A 20,337-nucleotide genomic window follows, 5' to 3' on the forward strand; every position below is an offset into this window, starting at 1 on the left:
ATGTCAGCACCACATGTTTGATAGATACCACATGTGCAGACCACAGGCACCAGCTCGCTTAATAGAGTGTCAGCAACTCATATAGTTAGTGTTTCACAGCCCTATCTGATATGCATTTGTGGCGCCCTGGACAAGCCAGGATGTCACAGGTACAGCAACAACACACCCCACACCCCGGTTAGGAACACCAGAGTCAAACACAAATCCTTGTTGCCTCCCTCCAGGGGCTGATGTCCACACCAGGTGGGGTAGAGCCAGGCGGTTGGCCCCACCCACCGAGGAGTTCACAGTCCTGGAGGCGGGAAAGGAAAAGAGAGTTGAGTGAGGGACAGTGAGAGTGAAGGAGTGAAGTGGTAAAGGAGCAGTCTAACCGTGTCCGGGTACGTGGCCCGGGCACCTACAGCAAGGTTGGCAGACGGTGGTGACCGTCTGCAGGCGAGGTCGATTGACGCACAACCGTAAGGACTGGGGTCGGGCGGTGGCCCGCCGGTACCGGACCGGGGAGCGAAGAGAAGCCAGCACCATTCGGCAGGGCCTACGGACCCCGACCAGGCTTGGAGTCGCCGTTAAACCGGTCAAATCCGTCAGCGACAGGAACCTCCGGGGTTTCCCAGCAGCAAAGACCCGACTGAAGGCAACCGCTCAACCGTGAAGGGAAATACAGCTACCGCCACAGCTAGAGTTCCCAGGGCCAGCGCCTGCGGGCAAAAGGGGCTCCTCTGGCAAATACACCGCTGGGGAGCGGGTCACCGGTGGGAAGCCATCGGGGCCGAAAACACATCAAAGCTGCAGGGAGAGACAGTCACCGCCAACCTACCGGAAGTGACCACCGCAGCCGTCTGTGGGACCCGTCCATCCAGCCGTTTGTTTTACCAGAGACTCCGTGTACGTTACTGGCTGAGTGAGTACCACCAAGCCGTCTGGCACTGCGCTGCCCCCCGCGACCCTGCACCTCCCAAACTCCTGCCATCCACCCTCCAGTCGCTATCACCGGGCCCCGGGACCACCAAACCCCCCCCTACCCACGGAGGGGAGAGAAACATCTCAGCTGCTCCCTGTCATCGCTCCCGGGATCCCCGTCCAGAGCAGCGGTGGTGTCCCACTATCACCACAAACCGTGGGTGGCGTCACGGACTACATCCCCAAAACCAAACCATCCCTTTCACTCACGGGCGAGGAGTCGACTGCCAGTGGACCTAGAAATGGGTTTGGAGGCCCCAGAAGCACTCCCTTCGACTGCAGGATGGGACGCTCGGCGAAGAGCGCAGTACCGACAGGTCAAGGACTATGTGGAAAAGAACTTGTGTCAGAGTCGGAGGCAGCAGGAGCAGTGCTTCAACAAGAAGGCGCCTGCAGGTCCCTTTCAGCCTGGGGATGTAGTCTTGAAGCAAAAGCAAAGGACCCATAAGCTGGACGATCAGTGGGAGAAAACCCCGTATGTAATACAACCCACCGATTGGGAGAATAGGAAAGCCTACCAGATCAGCCATGACCAGTGGAAGACTTTGGCCACGGTTTCCCGAGACCACCTGAAGAGGTGCCCACCACCATTGAGGACGGCGACTGAAGCCCCGGCCACCGAACCGGCTGAGGAGAAGGAAAAAAGGGTAATCCACACCATGATGGGCGATTTCCCGGCCGATTGGCCTACACAGAACGGCGCAGTGATTCTTCCAGTAATACTGTTCCCACAACCCATGGAGGAAAAAGAGATGGAAGTGGCCGTTAGCGACCCAGCGCCCAGGGATGTGCCTGTACCCAGCTCCCCTATGCCTCTGCCTGCCCCACACGATAGCCGGGGGGAAGAACCAGCTGTGTCCTCTGCCTCCCTGCCTACCACCACTGACATTGGTGTTGTGAATGTTAGTTATGTTTTGGCTGCTGGGAGGCTCCCTCTGGCGGCCAGGAATGGTTTGGACTTGGACCAGGTGTGTTGTGCAGTGGGTGTTTCCTTTGCTAACTCTCTGCTTATTTAAATCCTGGTCTGATTGCAGGCTGTTGCCGGATGTCAGTTGTTCTTTGTAGCTCCAGCCTGCTTAATCCTGCTCTACACCACATCTTCCCCAGATAAGTGCTTGCTCTTTATTTATTGTCTGGTTCTTTTGTTTATCTGGGTTTGTCATTTACTGTGGTTGGTTTCAGTTTATTTGCTTGCAGGGATTTTCCCCCTCAGTGGATTGTTGGGGAACTCCCTGCAGTTCTGTGTGGAGTATAGCTCCTTTGGGTCCATGTGTTTGTGGCTTGTTGACTTTGTTATGATTCTTGTTTTCTGTTCATTGGTATGACAAGGGCACCTGGTATAGGACGGAGTTCAGATCATGCGATCTGAGGGCCTTTTTGTACTATCAGGAAGTTGGTATTTTGCAGGGTTTTTCTCTGGCCACTATCAGTCCCTTTCCTGTCCTTTCCTATTTTAGTCAGCGGGGGCCTCACCTTTTGCTAATCCTGTCATCTACCTGTGTATTGTGTTTTTCCTATATCACCGCAGTCTTTGAATGTGGGGGGCTAGCTATTCTTGTCTATTTTCTGAGGCAGAGAGTTATTCATCTTTTCTACCTTTAGCATAGTTAGTTCTCCGGCTGGGTTCGCAGTGCACAGGATGTTAGTGCACCCCTCGGCTACTTCTAGTTGTGATGGTTAGTAAGGGGATGGCGGTCAGATTAGTTGCCAATGCTCTTGTCACCTTTTGCCAATGATTTGTGGTGGTCTTCCATGGTTCCGGATCATAACACATTGGGCCACGTAGGTCCACACGCCCCAACCTAGGTCGACCCCCGCTTAGGTACAGGGAGACTACCATTTAGGGGTGTGATCTGTTGAATGTATAAATGTGTAACCGAATAATAGAAAAAAATAATCAGCCGAACTGTAACCTGATTTTCACCGTGATTTAACCGGCCGTTGCCGGCAACCAGTCCCCGTAGGGACTTTCTGCACTGTTTGCGTAAGAAACTGCTTACGAACAAGCCCGAAAACTTGCAGGGCAACCACAAACTAGTGGCATGTAAATAAAAATGTTGGCTTATACCGTTACCACCTCCGGAGAGGCTGATTTGGAGGATGGGCCTGGAGGAAATGGCCGTAACCGGTGGTGATCCTCCGGGGGTCAGGGGTTCCCCATGGACGTGGGTCCCCTGAAAGAGACCGTACCCGCTCGGGCAATTTGGTTCTGGACTGGGGCAAGGGGTGCTGCCCACTTCTTAGGGGCAGCATCAGGCCCAGGTTGTTTGGGCGGGGGGAGAGCGGAAGCCGTTTGTTTAATAAAATTGACTACCGTTTAGTAACGTTAAAAGTACCGTGCTTCCCGTTATGGGAAGTTTATACAGTAATGCTTGTGTTTAATGTTTTTATATGTTTTTCTACTTCTTTACAGTTAACAAAAATAAAACCGGTGATGGACGGGCAGCCCGCGGACAGTCTGCGTTTAACCATCGGGGCCGAAAACACATCAAAGGTGCAGGGAGAGACAGTCACCGCCAACCTACCGGGAGTGACCACCGCAGCCGTCTGTGGGACCCGTCCATCCAGCCGTTTGTTTTACCAGAGACTCCGTGTACGTTACTGGCTGAGTGAGTACCACCATGCCGTCTGGCACTGCGCTGCCCCCCGCGACCCTGCACCTCCCCAAATCCTGCCATCCACCCTCCAGTCGCTATCACCGGGCCCCGGGACCACCAAACCCCCCCCCTACCCACGGAGGGGAGAGAAACATCTCAGCTGCTCCCTGTCATCGCTCCCGGGATCCCCGTCCAGAGCAGCGGTGGTGTCCCATTATCACCACAAACCGTGGGTGGCGTCACGGACTACATCCCCAAAACCAAACCATCCCTGTGATGACACTATGGCACTTCCGGGTGATGTGGCCAGCCACTATTGGTGCGTTGAGATGGCCTGTGTGATTGGTTCACCCTAACTGCGTATCAGAAAGGAGGGGCCGGGCACTCCACTATATCAGGGGCAGCGTCGGGCGCGTGCTACTGACATAGGGGTCACACTGAGGCATATCTGAGCCATGCAGTGTCACGCCCTGAACCAATGCATATCAGATAGGGCTGTGAAACACTAACTATATGAGTTGCTGACACTCTATTAAGCGAGCTGTTGCCTGTGGTCTTCACATGTGGTATCTATCAAACATGTGGTGCTGACATACAGAGAGATTTTTGCCACAACATTAACACATGGTCTGGGATTAGGGGCCAGAGTGTTCTGATTACCTCCTGATGAATTTCACCAACATAGGCGAGAGGAAACGCGTTGAGGTAATAAGGCTATCAGTAAATATAATCAGAATAGGCAGTAGAACTGAAACTGCATTAATTATATAATAGAGATTGGTCTAATGAGCTGGAGGAGTTGGTTAATATTGTAGGTTATAGCATAATTTCCTACACCCCAGCAGCAATCTAGTGGCTGACTTGAATAACTGGATATAGGGGGGGGGAGATAAAGAATATGAGCTCTACCCCAGGTCTTATTGATGTAAACCTGACCCTAGATAGGGAATTTCCACCATAGGAACCAACACCCCTAACATTTATTAAAGTAGGACTAAGTAAAGTAAAACTACTCCTGTACATATAATACCCTTTTCTAGTATATAGAAGAGAGTCTAAAGTGACTTCTTCCCCAGTCGTTCTGGGACATCTAGAACATCATTATACTAGCCTATAAATATATTTAATAGGCGATAGTGAACTGGTAGCCTATAGTTTGGGGTGTTTATGGTTCTCCCTATACTAAAGGGACAGGCTTTGAAGTCTTGTGGCCTTATTGTGTTGCAGTAGCATATATGAGTCTGCATAAGCATAATTATTGTTCAGGCCTGGACATATTTTATAGAATTAATTGTAGCAGCTTTGACTGAGATAACAACTACCAGTCTACCTGCTATTCTTGTATCTGAACCCGGTTATTTTTAACTGTGTGTTTCAGATAGGCTTCAAAATTGTGTGGAATTGTTATAAAAAATGTTTTAATAGTATTTATTAATAAAGGTTATATTTTATTGTACTGTCCACACAGCCAGTGAATTTTTAATATTAGTGGATGGTTTGTAGATTGATACAGTGACAGGGGGTAAGTTTACCCCCCAAAAACAGCAGACCCCCCCACTTCCCAGGAAACTTATACTTACCAGACCCGGACATCTGCGTGGCTCCCAGATCCTCCCTGTGATCTCCGGTGGGTGATGCACGCCGTCCTCCCCTGCTTCTGGCTGACACACTCACACATAGCAGATCACTGACATACTCACACATAGCAGATCACTGACACACTCACACACAGCAGATCACAGATCACACACACACACATACACACACTCATTCATCACATCTAGCATTACAGAATGCTTCAGGCCGCAGGGAATGATGGGAGGAAGTCACGTGTCCGCAGGTCCTGTAAGCTAGCATTGTGGCAGGTCCTTGCGCTCTACTGCACAGCATCTCAGGATTCTGCCGGCGAGAAGAAATCGGTGTTGCTGGATGTGGTGTGTGTGTGTGATCTGATGTGTGTGTGATTCGATGTTTGTGTGTGAGATCGGATGTGTGTGGGGGGTGCGATTAATACAGGTCCTCTTCCCTTGCATCTGTAAGTGTGATTGCGGAGTGCACGCTGTCTATAATGAAGTGTCCTGCAGTATCTTTAACTTTTTTAGCTGCAAGGACATTTCATTATTGAACCGCGACTAGGGCTTATTTTCGGGGGAGGGCTTATATGTAAGCCTTGCTCTGAAAATGCTGAAAATCCCTGCTAGGGCTTATTTTTCGGGGAGGTCTTATTTTTTAAAAAACAAGGTACATAGTAATATTGGCTGAACCCACCAATTTTGTTTATTAGGAAGGGGTGTCCTTAAAGCCCATGTGCACTAACCGATAATCATCACACGCTTTTCTTGGAACACTCGTTTCCCAATTATCGTCTGGCTAAATAGGCCAGCATTCACCCTAGGAACAAATAATATGTTAATTGAATGACTTTTAAACTTGCTTCTCTGGAAAAAGCATAGTTTTTACAATCATCACTGAAGCCCTATACTGCAGTGGACACTTTTGTCTCTTCAGATTTATTATTACCTAATATCAGCTGGCCTTCAAACAGTTAAACAGTTTTTTCTTAATGTTTAAAGACTCTGGTAGATAATGTTTAATTTGTGAGATTAAGGAAATCACTAATGTTTGACTTTGCAAATTACAGAATCAAAGCTCATGAAGTCAGTATTTTACTAATCAAATAGTGATGAATGTATAGTCTCCTACAGATGTTCTGCCACCTGCTGACTATATACTGTGTGGCAAGTCTGTTCTTTATGCCTATTCGATATAATAGGATGTGAAGGAACAGCATATATTCCCGCAAAAATAAGACCTGCCCTGAAAAGAAGTCCTAGCAAGATTTTTTAGTTATATTATAAGCCATACTGTAAACTAAAGCCCTACTTGTAAGTTATCAGGCTGGGAAGGCCATTGGTTAATGGGCCCTCCCCAGCCTAAAAACAACAGCCTGAAGCAGCCTCAGAATTGGGGCATCCATTAAATGCACCAATCCCGGCGATTACATGGCATTGGTGTGGTGGCAATCAGGGTAATATAAGGGGTGTTAATGACAGCTGTGACTTGTCAAAAATTCACAGCTGCCATGAAGCCCTGGATTAGTAATGGGTAGGGGTCTATGAGAAAACCCCCACATTATTAATCGTGTAAGTAAAAAGAAATAAACAGAAAACATAGAGAAAATATCTTTATTTAAACAATAAGACAAAAAAAAACATCATCTTTCTCAAATTTTTAACCCCTAAAACACCTTGCAAGTCCGACGTAATCCCCATCACGATAACCCACGATGATCTCGGCTCTGCTACATGTGAGGTTACAGTGCGCAGTCACATTAGAAAGTATGACCAATCACTGTAGGAACCCACTAATGGAGCCACAGCTGTGAGAGCGGTAACGTCATTAAGTTCACCTGAGGTCACAGCTGGCGGTTCCCCCGATACTCCAGCTGTTACCTCAGGTGAACTCACCTGAGGTAAATTCATTGAACTCAGCAAACTTACCTCAGGGGAAGTCATTGAACTCAATGCCAGATTACCGGATTAGGCTATGTACGTGATAAAAAAGCACTGCATGCACACAGCCTAAGCATTTGCTTGCAGTTTTTATCACAATGCATTATCGCCTTTTTTATGCATATTTGAGTGCAGTTTTGTTAGAAAACTGCAAGCAAATCCTCATGCCAGCAACGTCAATGAGAATCCTAAAGTTTTGTGTGTTGCTTTTTTCCCTTGCAGATTTGGTGCAATAATAAATGTGCAACATGTCAAGTCTTTCAACGTTTTCTCACCCCAAAATGCATCAAAAATGTATAGAAAAAAGGCATGAATGCAGATTTGGTGCAGAAATTTCTGAAACCTTAGACACATAGCACAGTGCATTTTTGACACTTTTTCAGAGTTTTGTTTGTGCAGTTTTGTTACAAAACTGGATATAAATCCCTATGTCAGCAAAGTCAATGAGAATTCTAAAGTTTGGTGCCCATGTTGCTTTTTTTCCCTTGAAGATTTAGCACAGACATAAATCTGCAGCATGTCCATTCTTGGTGCATTTTTGCAGCGTATTTTCACCCCACATCCATGAAAAATGCATGGAGAAAACATATGCCAAAAACACAATGAAAACAAGTCAAAAACGTTTTTGATGCATTTTTTCTGCCATGAGTATTTCATTCCATCCAGTACTGAAGGGGTTAATGTTCATTTCTATTCTGAAGTTATCTAATAGGTAGTTGTAACCTCAGCTGCAGCCACTCCCTTCTACTATAAATATCCACTCCTGACTCTTCCCTATGCCAGCCATAACTCATACCAATGCTGTCCACTTTGAAGGAATCAGTCTCTGGAGAAGCTGAAGTTTCACTTCTGCTGCAGCTGACATGTTCCTGTTGGAGAAGCTGTGGTGTCTTATTTGTTGTCTCTTTCCCCATCTGTTTGTCTTACCTTCCTCAAGTTATCTGACTGCAGTGGCGAGACTAGCATCTCGCAGGCCTACACTAGTCAGCGTGACTTCAGGGCCAGCAAGGGCATAGGCACTTGACAGCACACAAGGGAAGGACCAATCTAGGGATGTTAGGGAGAGCAGGGATCAGTCTCAGATGAGTGTTAGGAGGTGATTCCGCTCTCCCCTACCTAGCATCAAGGCCTTCTGTTGTTTTGCTACCCTGGTGCTTGTGTTGCACCGCTTGCCAGGAGTCCTCTCGTACCTGGCATGACACCTGCAGTTGTACCGCCCCTGTGTCAGCAGCCGAGCTGCTCGGATCCGGATTCTCAGTGGCTCCAGGGTCTCCGGACCCGGGGGTCGTGCAGCCTCTCAAATAAAGGGGGGTATTTACAGGGGAGGTTATAGAGTTCGTGACGCCACATGACGTGGTGTGTGGTAATTAGGAGTATCACCACTGCCGTTGGGAGTACCCGGGGGTGATGGAGCTGGGCAGCCAGGTGTTGTGACCCTCCATGGGTAGGGGGGAATACCCCGGGACTTGGTGTTTAAGGGGAAGTGCCGTTGATGCAAAGGGGGTCACTTGCGTACTCACTCAGTCCATTAAGATGACACCGACAACTGGGTAAACCAAAGTTCTGGACACCGCTGCCGCTGAGGGGAGCTTGGTTTTGGTCCCATTCCCAATGGTGCTGCCTGGTGATCCACGACCTGCCTCCTGGCACTAAGTTCACTTCTTGTTGGTCTCAGTAGTATGAAACTTGCCGGGTCCCGCTCCCCACTATGGCTAAATGTGAATTTGCTCTCAGGGTTCACGCTTGGGATTTTCTGGACCGTTTTGATTGGAAAGTCCTATCCCCCTCGTTGCGCTAGTACCCCGATTCTGGAGTGGTTGTGAACGAATCTTGAAGACTCCGTTCTCCACGGGTAAATTAACGGGTTGCCTGAAGCTACTCCCCGACCTAGGACCGGGGGTCCACTCCTCTAGGCCCAGACCAACGTCTGCCACCTAGACAGTTTCGTTATGGGAGTCACTGCTCCCGTCCACCTTAGAGCTCCTCACAGCTCGAGAGACACTTCTTCACTCCTCACTCCTACTTTACACACTCCCTGACTCCAACTTACTCACTACTCACTCCTCACCTCCGCTCCTTAACGCCCCCAGGTGGGCGACCCTATTCCACTCAAGCCGTCCACTGGTGTGTTTGGTGGGTGTGGTGCAGGGTGTATCTAGGATTTGATTGGCTGTTGTAGGCAACACCATTTAGTTAGGGACCCTAAACCAAGGAGGAGGTGGATACTGCACGAGAGGGCAGATTGTGCAATACCCTGTGATGATCGGATAGTCCAGGGGTGTCACACAGTCACATTGTGACATCTTGTTTTTCTGTCTCTCTTTTTATCTTTCATGTTTCCATTTGTTGACTATATCAGATTCACTAGACTACGTTGGACCTGTTTGGATTTTTATATATATATATATATATATATATATATATATATATATATATATATATATATATATATATATATATATATATATATTTATATTTTGAAATAAAGGTTGTAGACCAGCTCACCTGTCTGAGCTCAAGCCCCGGCGTCCTTGTTCTCCTTATTGCACGGACCCGAAGTGGGAGACTTCCAAGATATGTAGAACAAGCTGAAGAAGGATCCAGCAAGGCAGAATGACTCCAAAGGGCAACAAAAGTTTTTGTTTTTTTTTCCTCTGACTTTATTATCTAAGAATAAAAAATTCCAGAGCTCTTGACAAGTTGTTAAGTGCAAGGTATATGCAGTATGGACTACGCGTTTCGGCGGACGCAGCCACCTTCTTCACGGTCCCAAGACAAAACACAGTAAACACAGTAAACCAGGGAAAGTGTTGGGGAGTGTTGTTTTTTTTTTAAATAAAGCATTTATGTGTGTGGTTTTCTTTTTTTACCTTGCTGGGTTTGTAATGAGGTGTCTGATAGATATCTCTCCATTACTAACACGAGGGCTTGATGCCAGCTGTGTTTTGGGGCACTAAAGTTGTGTAACGCCCATACTAGCGTCCCCATGCTGTCCTGTCCCCATTTCCTGGTGGGGATGTCAGTACAGCCATTCTGTGGTGGCTGCTCTGTGCCTGGTTCATGCTACTATATCCCAGGGTCTACGCATGCCACACAGGCCTTCTGGGAATGCCCATAAAGGGCTAGTACACCGTAACCCGGAAGAGACCTCTCAGATCAGCTGAGAGGATGTAGGTATTTAAGGTACCTTCCCCTTAAGGGAAGTGCCTGGTCAACTAGTTTCTAACGTTACTAGTTGTCAGGTCTCATTTTGCTGCTGATGCTGCTGCTATTGTCATTGTGCTGTATTCTGATGCTGATTTGTATCTGTGTTACAGTGCATTACAAGTCCACTGCTGCTGCTGCAACTATCTACACTGGCTGGCTACCACACAGTCCGCTGCCACTGCTGCAAGCATCCACGCAGGCTGCCTACCACAATACCCACTGCCAAATGTATCCACATCGGTTGCTGCTACTGTATCCATCCATCCATTCCAGCCAAACCTACAACTCCGCCTACTGTTGCTACAACCAGACACTGTCAGTGTTCTCACCCCTGGGACTAGACCTCGCAGCATCAGTCTTCCAGAGTAGCACCCGGTCTCACACCTGCAGCGCAACAAAATCACCATTAGAGGCTCTGGGGAAAACCAGGTGTGGTTCCACAGTCAAGCCCCTCTGGGTTTTCTGTGTGCTGTGGCCCAGTGGGTCTGTTAATCTTGTGCTCCCTTCTCGATCATAACAGCTAATATCAACCCCCAAAACTATTGCTCAAATTGCCGAAGCACAAGTGCCGAGGCAGAGCACCAGATTTTGAATATCTGATGATGCGATATTTCTAGGGTGACTGCGTTAGCACCCTGCGCACCTGGGCATGTGCTGGGGAACTGGACCACCGAGGAGGCCCACTCACAGATGGCAGGTGGGCGTACCGTCAATGGCGGCGGGCCACGCAGCCGCTTTGGAGCCCGTGAGTCAGAGAAGCCTGGTACCAGCGCTGCACCCCCTCCCACCACCCTTCTGCGGGCCCCCCCAGCTGAGGATCGCACTTTCAATTGTATCGGCATCGCAGATGCCGATACAATTGAAAGCAATGATGACAGAGGCTGCAGTGTGCTCTCTCTCATCATTCTCCTGCAGTGTCTCTCTGCCTATGACAGCTCAGTACAGCAGAGCGCAATGTCGTTATTACTGTACGCGCCTGTGGCTGACCTGTCAAAGCAGCAGAAAAGTGGATAATCTGAGGAGACTGGGGCAGCAGGGGAATGAGGAGAAGTTAGAATGTATTAATCACGGTAGCCAGATGACTATGGTGCTGCATTAAATGATAAGGGGGGCTGCATAATGCTGCCACATGGGAGCTGCATAATGCTGCCACATGGGGGCTGCATAATGCTGCCACATGGGGGCTGCATAATGCTGCCACATGGGGGCTGCATAATGCTGCCAGATGGGGGCTGCATAATACTGCCACATGGGTGCTGCCAAATGCTGCTACATGGAATCTGCATAATGCTGCTGCATGGAAGCTGCATTATGCTACCACATGGGGGCTGCATAATGCTGCCACATGGAGCTGCATAATACTGCCACATGGAGCTGCATAATGCTGCCACATGGGGGCTGCATAATGCTGCCACATGAGGGCTGCATAACACTGCCACGTGGGGGCTTCATAATGCTGCTACATGGAAGCTGCATAATGATGCTACATGGGGGCTGCATAATGCTGCTACATGGGGGCTACATAATGATGCTACATGGGGGCTGCATAATGCTGCTACACAGGGGCTGCATTATACTATTTGGAGGAATATGGGGGCTTCATAACCCTATATGGAGGAATATGAGGCTGCATTATATTATGTGGAGCAATCTGGGGTGCATTATAATATGTGGAGGAATATTTGGTGCATTATTCTATATGGAGGAATATGGGGGTTCATTATATGGAGTAATATGAGGCTGCATTAAATTATGTGAAGCAATATGGATGCATCATGTTATATGGAGGAATGTGGGGGCTGCATACTTCTATACCCCTCAGAGCTGTATATACCCTCCACCCCAGTGCTGTATACCCCCCAGAGCTCTATGTCCCTTCCACCCCAGTGTTGTATACCCCCCCAGAGCTGTATCTCCCCCTCTACCCAAGTACTGTATTCCCCCCAGAGCTGTATCCCCACCAATGGAGCTGTATGCCCTTCCATTGCTGTATGCCACCCTCCTCAGTAATGTGTATGCCCCCAGGTAATGTGCATGTCCCCAGCCTCACCTGTAATGTATATACAGCAGTGCCAGTGTGCTCTGTATCCAGCCATATGTTAGTGACAGCAACCAATCAGCTCACAACAGCCACATGCCCTGAAGGAGCTGGAGGGGAGACAAGCTGGGGAGGTGAATGAGGCTGCTGCCAGCTTCCCCATATTAAAAATACCTCTAATGTGTCTCTGTCTGTATGTATGATGTGTATCAATGTATGTCAGTGTATATGACTGTATGGATTTTTCTGTTTCTATGTGTTTTTCTGAATTTGTCTTTAAATATGTATATGTACGTTTCTGTATATGTGTACATATCTGAGTATGTACGTGTCTGCTTGTGCATGTGGCCCACTGAGACTCTTTTGCTCGGGGCCCACGAAAACCTGGAGCCGGCCCTGACTGCAGGCTAGTACTTTTTGCCTGGTAAGGACTCAATAACCTTGCACCCACTCAGCCTGATCATATCAGCTCATACCTGTCTGCTTTACCTTTGCTGGTTATCAAAAATGGGGGGACCTCGTGTCGTTTTTTTTCCATTTAATTATTTATTTGGCTAAGTAGAAAGCTCTACAATCTATCTATCTATCTATCTATCTATCTATCCATCTACCTATCCATCTACCTATCCATCTATCTATCCATCTACCTATCCATCCATCTATCCATCCATCCATCCATCCATCCATCTATCTTTCTTTAATAGATAAAAAATATTAATTTCAGTCTTATGTATTTTTTTCTGACACGTGTGACACAGATGTCACACACGGATAAACAAAACAGATTGTGCCACTCTTGCGTGTTTTGTGTGCACGTATCAAGGGGGCCTAATACAGTGTTAGAAACGTACTGATACACGCTCATACGATTTTACATTCTCTATTCTCATATGGTTCTAGAACACCACCCGGTGGCAATAAAAGTAATATACATCAATGGTATTGTAAAAATACTAGGATAGAATTCAAGAATGAAGGTTGTCCCAATAGATTATTTTACATTAGTGGTTTTCCCAGTTAAACTAGCAAAGTGATATTGCTGGTACAATCTAATTGCTAATGTGGTAAAATACAGGTATTGCAATTTAACCCTGTTCACTTTATTGCACCTTAAGGGGGCTTTACACGCAGCGATATCGCTAGTGATATCGCTGGTAAAAGCACCCGCCCCCGTCATTTGTGCGTCACGGGCAAATCGCTGCCCGTGGCGCAAAAAATCGTTAGGAGCCGTCTCACGGAGTTACCTGCCTAGCGACGTCGCTGAGGCCGGCGAACCGCCTCCTTTCTAAGGGGGCGGTTCGTGCGGCGTCACAGCAGCGTTACTAAGTGGCCGCCCAATAGAAGCGGAGGGGCGGAGATGAGCGGCCGTAACATCCCGCCCACCTTTTTCCTGCCTCATTGCCGGCGGCCGCAGGTAAGCTGTAGTTCGTCGTTCCCAAGGTGTAACACGTAGCGATGTGTGCTGCCTCGGGAACGACGAACAACGTGCATCCTGCAACAATCAACGATTTTTTGAAAATGAACGACGTGTGAACGATCAACGTTAAGGTGAGTATTTTTGATCGTTAACGGCCGTTCATTGGTGTCACACGCAACGGATGTGCATCACGGAGTCCGTGACTCCGGCGATATATCGTTATATATGTCATTGCGTGTAACGGGGTCTTAAGTTGTCATTCTCAGCAATTTGCAGGTAAGTGCAGTAATGGCCTCTGGCTCTCTATTTCATGTGCAACGAAGGTCTCTATGGCCAGATACCCTACGATTTGTAAGTAATGCATATCATAGCCATAGTTAATACTTCCCAACTTTTGAAAAACAGAAAGAAGGACAAATATATAAGGCACACATACCAGAGTAAATTTTGACCATGACTGTAGTCACATCCACTATTTCTCTCTCCTCTGGCAAGAGGAGATGTCAGAGGGGCAGTGGCAGTGAGGGACATTCAGATGATTAACCATGACTGCAGGGTGTAGACCCAAATCCAGGACTGTCCACTGTGTCTAGGATGGTTGCGAGTAGATATTAGAGGACCGGAGTCCCTAATCATGGGACTGCAGTCTGTGGTATGGCTGTGGTTCATTGGTCTATGGGTATGCTTCTTGCTTAGGGTGCGAGATGTCCCGGGTTCACATCCCATACAAGCCTTATGCTTTCTTGGAGGGGAAACCATTTGTTTGACTATATGTACCGGGTTGCTGGACAGGTGGGTGCAAATCGCTTACCTTCCAACATCTCAGGTGCGGCTTTTGATTAGTCAGGACTGAATCTATGTCATCTGTGCTTCCTGCTAATCTTTAGTTGGGACCTGGAGATTTTGTTTTTGTTAATTCATTCATAATCATAGCAGCCAGAACGTTCCCATTTTTACGTAAGCTTCACTATATGACATCTCGCATTTATGTGTCTGTAAGGCCATGTTCGTATGTTGCATAAATACTGTGTTTTTTGTTTTCTGCAGGTGTCCACACCAAACTATGCAATAACATCTATATATATAATTGCCTTATTCTGTCTGTCTGTCTGTCTGTCTTGCTCCAAAATTCTGTCGTTACCGCGACAAGCGTCTCATTGGCCGCTCGCCTCGCCTCGGCTCCGCCCCTGCCGCACGGATTGGCCGCTCGCCCAGGCTCCGACCCCCACACGGATTGGCCTCTCGCCCCGGCTCCCTGCACGCATTGGCAACTCGGCCACACCCCGCCCTCCTCACGCATTGCGTGCTCGCTCTGGCCCCGGCCCCTTGCACGCATTGGCAACTCTGCCACGCCCCGCCCCCCTCATGCATTGCACGCTCGCTCTGGCCCTGACCCCCGCACGCATTCCCCGAACCGACACGGAGCCCCGACTCCCAGGTGAGTGCTGTACCCCCGGGAGCCCACACCAGTGTACGCCGGCAACCCAGCCGACACATACCCTCGCATTGCTGGGGTTGCCGGTGTACGCTGGTGTGGGCTCCCGTGCATGCGGGGGGCGGGGTACGCTGGTAACCATGCTACATAATATTACCCGATGTGTACCATGGTTACCAGCGTACCCCGCCCCGAGCAGGTGAGTGCATCAAGGTCCTGCAGCGGCGGAACACACACACACGCACACACATAAGAACAGACACACACACATCAGATCACACTCACACACACCTCACACACACATCAGATCGCATCCACACACTCACAACATCCGGCGATATCGCTTGCTTCTCGGCGGCGATACTGTGCGTGCAGTGACCTTCCAGGACCTGCCAGAGGATCACATTGCCGGAAGCATGTGGTATCTCCGGATGTTGTGAGTGTGAGCGCGTATGTGCGATATCGTCAATGTGTGTGTGCGTGTATACGATCGGGTGTGTGCATGTATGCGATCGGGTGTGTGCATGTATGCGATCGGGTGTGTGCGTGTATGCGATCGGGTGTGTGCGTGTATGCGATGTGTGCGTGTATGCGATCGGATGTGTGCGTGTCAGCAGAGGAGCACTGCGTGCAGCACAGCTGCTGGGACTGCCCACCGGAGGGCACAGGCAGAAGTGGGGTGTGAGTGTATGGAATCAGATATGTGCGTATATACTGTCTGATGTGGGACTGTGGAGCACGATGGGGAGTGCGCAGCATGGGGGATGGAGCACGATGGAGGGTGCGCATCATGGGGGATGGAGCACGATGGGGGGGTACGCAGCATGAGGGATGGAGCACGATGGGGGGGTGCGCAGCATGGGGGATGGAGCACGATGGGGGGTGCGCAGCATGGGGGATGGAGCACGATGGGGGGTGCACAGCATGGGGGATGGAGCACGATGGGGGGGTGTGCAGCATGGGGGATGGAGCACGATGGGGGATGCGCAGCATGAGGGATGGAGCACGATGGGGGGTGCGCAGCATGGGGGATGGAGCACGATGGGGAGTGCGCAGCATGGGGGATGGAGCACGATGGGGAGTGCGCAGCATGGGGGATGGAGCACGATGGGGAGTGCGCAGCATGGGGGATGGAGCACGATGAGCGGTGCACAGCATGGGGGACGGAGCACGATTGGGGGTGCGCAGCATGGGGGCCGGAGCACGATGGGGGGTGCGCAGCATGGGGGATGGAGCACAATGGGGAGTGCGCAGCATGAGGGATGGAGCATGATGGAGGGTGCGCAGCATGGGGGATGGAGCACGATGGGGGGGTACGCAGCATGGGGGATGGAGCACAATGGGGGGGTGCGCAGCATGGGGGATGGAGCACAATGGGGGGTGCGCAGCATGGGGGATGGAGCACGATGGGGGGTGCACAGCATGGGGGATGGAGCACGATGGTGGGGTGTGCAGCATGGGGGATGGAGCACGATGGGGATGCGCAGCATGGGGGATGGAGCACGATGGGGGGTGCGCAGCATGGGGGGCGGAGCACGATGGGGGGTGCGCAGCATGGGGGCCGGAGCACGATGGGGGGTGCGCAGGATGGGGGATGGAGCACGATGGGGAGTGCGCAGCATGGGGGATGGAGCACGATGGGGGGGTGCGCAGCATGGGGGATGGAGCACGATGGGGGGGTGCGCAGCATGGGGGATGGAGCACGATGGGGGGTGCACAGCATGGGGGATGGAGCACGATGGGGGTTGCACAGCATGGGGGATGGAGCACGATGGGGGTGTGTGCAGCATGGGGGTGGAGCACGATGGGGGATGCGCAGCATGGGGGATGGAGCACGATGGGGGGTGCGCAGCATGGGGGATGTAGCATGATGGGGGGTGCGCAGCATGGGGGATGGAGCACGATGGGGGTGCACACCTCCCCCCAAAACACACACACACTGCCACACGCGCACCGCACAACACACCACACACACACTGGGAACCACAAACATCGCCCTACACAGACACCCACACACACAGACAACGCCACCCACACAGAACACCCAACACACAAACACCGCAGCATACACAAATATACGCACATACCGGACAACACACACACATTGCACAAAACATACCTCCCCCCAAAACACACACACGCACTCCACACCCACACAAACCGCGCAACACACACAGCACCACACACAGACAACACTGCAGACACACAGCGCTCCACAAACAACGCAACACATACAACGCAACGCACATATAACACCGCTCTTACACACCCCCACACCCAGACAACACCCAGAACATTTACAGCGCCCTACACAAACACTGGCAACTACACACAACAACATCTATATATATAACAAAAATCATACATTAACTACACAATAACTTCTAGAATACCCGATGCGTTAGAATCGGGCCACCTTCTAGTTTTTCTATAATTATTGCATTTTTGTATCCTTTTTTATACCATTTCCCCATTATTTGATGCTACTTTGATGCAGAAGGGAAGCAACGCTTTTAATGTGGTTTTTATTGTACAGAATAGATTTGATTCTGCATTTAAAAAAAGTAACTGCAGTTTTTTCCATGCATTTTTTTAGGCTACACATAAAAGCCTCTAAAAAAAAATCACAAAGCAGCACAGATCAGCTGTGTCCCTACACGCAGTCCACAGTTTTCATGAATTCCCAGCCACTTTTCTTGGGTAGTTAAAGAGCAGAATTTCTGTGCAAAAAAAAAAAAAAGGACAAAAAACCCCACAACATTTACACTACATATGAACATGGCATAACTGTCCAAGCAAAGTGGATGTGATTTCAGGAAATCTCTGCCCTCAGTGCATCTAAAGACACCGATGATGTGTGCGGTTTTAGTGCTTTTTCTCTCCAAACGTCTATGGGAAGTCTAAAAAAAAAAAACCACAAACAAAAAAAAAGCTGTTGCATTTTTAAGCACCAAATCAAAGTTTTTTCTCTACTGTTAAAAGAGCATTAAAAATATTGCTTCACATCTGCATTCAAAATGCGTAAAATAAGGGGGAACACGTATAAAAAAAGATAAAAAATGCAGCATTTACGCTACAAGTGAACACGGCTTTAGCATTACATTTTTATCAAATGTTTTATGGGTTTAATAGAGAAAAAAATCAATCACGCCATTTTTTATGCCATTTACTGTTCATTTACTTTTAATTAATGGATTTCTTGAAGAGGAAGTAGGGTTTCCCTTTGAAACGCGCAGAACTTAACCACTTCTCATACATCACCAGTGTATTGGAGTTACATTTATCCACAGCAGCGCAGTTCTTTTTCCACGATTATATTCTGGTTCCAGTGCTTCTTTTTTGGCCTTAGGGCACATGCATCCTGCAACAGCTGTACTAGGCCTGTATTACTGGTTGTGTGTCACTCAACCACACCAGGTGAGTGACCAGCTCTCTTAATTTCTTCTCTATTTTTTGGGTAAAACCCTATTACGCTTGTCTATCCACATTGCTCTAAAGTCATCTCTACCTCCTAAATCAACTCTCCCTAGACTGCTTCCAGAGGACAGTGTACCTGTGCCACCCCCGTGTCAGCAGCCGGGCTGCTCGGATCCGGATCCGCGGTGGCTCGAGGGGCGTCCGGACCCTGGGGTCGTGCGGCCACTCGAATTAAGGGTGTATTTACAGGGGGTTGTGTACTTAGAGTTTGTGACGCCACCTGTGGTGTGTGGTAAGGTGGAGTACCACCGCTGCGGCTGGGAGTACCCGGTGACGTTGGATTGGGCAGCCAGGTGTTTAACCCCTCCACGGGTAGGGGAATGCCCCGGGACTCGGTGACGGGAAGCGACGTGCCATTGGGGACGTAGGGGTCACTTGCGTACTCACTCAGTTCATAAAGCTGACACCGACAACTTAGTAAACCAAAGTTCTGGACACTGCTGCGGGGGAGCACGTTTAGGTCCCATTTCTGCTGGTATTGCCTGTTGATCTGTGATCTTGGAAAGTCCTATCCCCCTCGTTGCGCTAGTACCCCGATTTTGGAGCGGGTGGAGAGCGGATCTTGAAGGCTCCGTTCTCGTCTGGTAAATTGTCAGGTTGCCTGAAGTTACTCCCTGACCTAGGCTCCATGTACCCCGTCATGCCCTGGCCCCAGCCCGGTGATGGTACAAGGCCGCCGGCTGTCCTCCACGACAATGCCGTGCCCCTTGTCATAATCCCCTGCGACCGGGGGTCCAGCTCCTACCAGGCCCAGACCAACGTCTGCTACCTAGTACTTCCAAGGAGCCCAGCTCCTGACCTCCTCTCTCTCTGAGAGCTACTTCTCACTCACTGTCTCCTGGCACTCCTGACCTCCTCTCAACCAACCCCCCAAGTGGGTGACCCTATTCCACTCAGGCCGTCAACTGGTGTGTCTGGTGGGTGTGGTGCAGAGTTTTCCTAGGATTTTGATTAGCTGATTTTGGCAACACCATAGGTTAGGGACCCACAACCAAGGAGGAGGTGGATATTGCACAGAAGGGCAGATTGCACAATACCCTGTGATGACCTGATAGGCCAGGGCGTCACATACCAAGCATCGCATGAACGGGTCTTATGAGGTCGGCCAATCACAGTAATGCCAGTATCAACATGGCTATGGCATTACCATGTATGCCAAACAATCCCCACATATTAATTGACTGTCTAAAAGCCGCAAAACATGCAGGGTGAGGACTTGAGCATGGCGCTCGAGCACCCGTGAGGATTGTTGGAGTAACAAGCGTACCTGAGCACACTAATGCTCAATCAAGCATGGTGCAGTGGCGAGCATGCTCGCTCATCACTAGTTATAACCTCTCTTGTCAGAATCAGCTCTCTGGCGGATTCTCAGTTAAAGGGGTTGTCTCATAAAAATTAGCAACTTTGTAATTTGCCTCTCTGTTCTCAAGAATTAAGGCACTTGCAGTTTCAGAGGAGTCTGCAACCTAGGCAAAAAAGATGTGGTACTTGAAGACTATGTGCTTAATACTTTAAGGCCTGCTCGTGTCGTTATGAACCTTGCTGGATCCACTCAACCTTAGTACCCCTGCATTTCTCTCATGCTGCACATGCAAAACGTCTTTTGCTCTCAACATTCTAGAGGGCTTAGTTTGGACTAGTGGTGCAACCATGCTGCTGGTCTAAACTGAACATCTTTGGGAGAACACCGCCAC

The sequence above is a fragment of the Anomaloglossus baeobatrachus genome, chromosome 7 (genome assembly GCF_048569485.1).
Source record: "Anomaloglossus baeobatrachus isolate aAnoBae1 chromosome 7, aAnoBae1.hap1, whole genome shotgun sequence".
NCBI lineage: Eukaryota > Metazoa > Chordata > Amphibia > Anura > Aromobatidae > Anomaloglossus > Anomaloglossus baeobatrachus.